The sequence below is a fragment of the Geospiza fortis genome, unplaced genomic scaffold (assembly GCF_000277835.1).
Source record: "Geospiza fortis unplaced genomic scaffold, GeoFor_1.0 scaffold1571, whole genome shotgun sequence".
NCBI classification, from domain to species: domain Eukaryota; kingdom Metazoa; phylum Chordata; class Aves; order Passeriformes; family Thraupidae; genus Geospiza; species Geospiza fortis.
This window is the reverse complement of record NW_005054791.1, coordinates 61,526-62,059: the sequence shown is the minus strand read 5'-3', so window position 1 is coordinate 62,059 and position 534 is coordinate 61,526.

Genomic DNA, 534 nt, shown 5'->3' with positions numbered 1-534 from the left:
AGAAATTCCTCTTGAAAAACACCAAGAATCCAAGAAGAAAACCCCAAAAATCCACGAGGAAAACCCCCAAAAATCTCTGAAGAAAAACCCCTGAAAATCCCTGGAAATAAACAGCCAAAAATCTCTCCTGAAAAAAACCAAAAGTTGCTGAAAGAAACCCAAAAATCCCTCCTGAAAAACCCCCCCAAAAAAACCCCAAAATCCACGAAGGAAACCCCAGAAACTCCCAGGAGAAAATCCCCAAAAAATCACGAAGAAAACCCCAAAATCCACGAAGAAAACCCCGAATATTCCTCCTGAGAAACTCAAAGCGTTCCTCCCAAAACTGCCCCAAAAAATCCTCAAAAATCCCCAAAAATCCCTCCTGAAAACCTCAAAAATCCCTCATGAAAACCCCCCAAAAATCCCAGAAATCGCCCCAAAAATCCCCCCCAGACCCCTGCACTGAGCCCCCCGGGGGACCCCCAAAATCTCCCCCAAATTTCCCCCAAATTTTCCCCAAAATCCCCAAAATTTCCCCCAAAATTCCCCCAA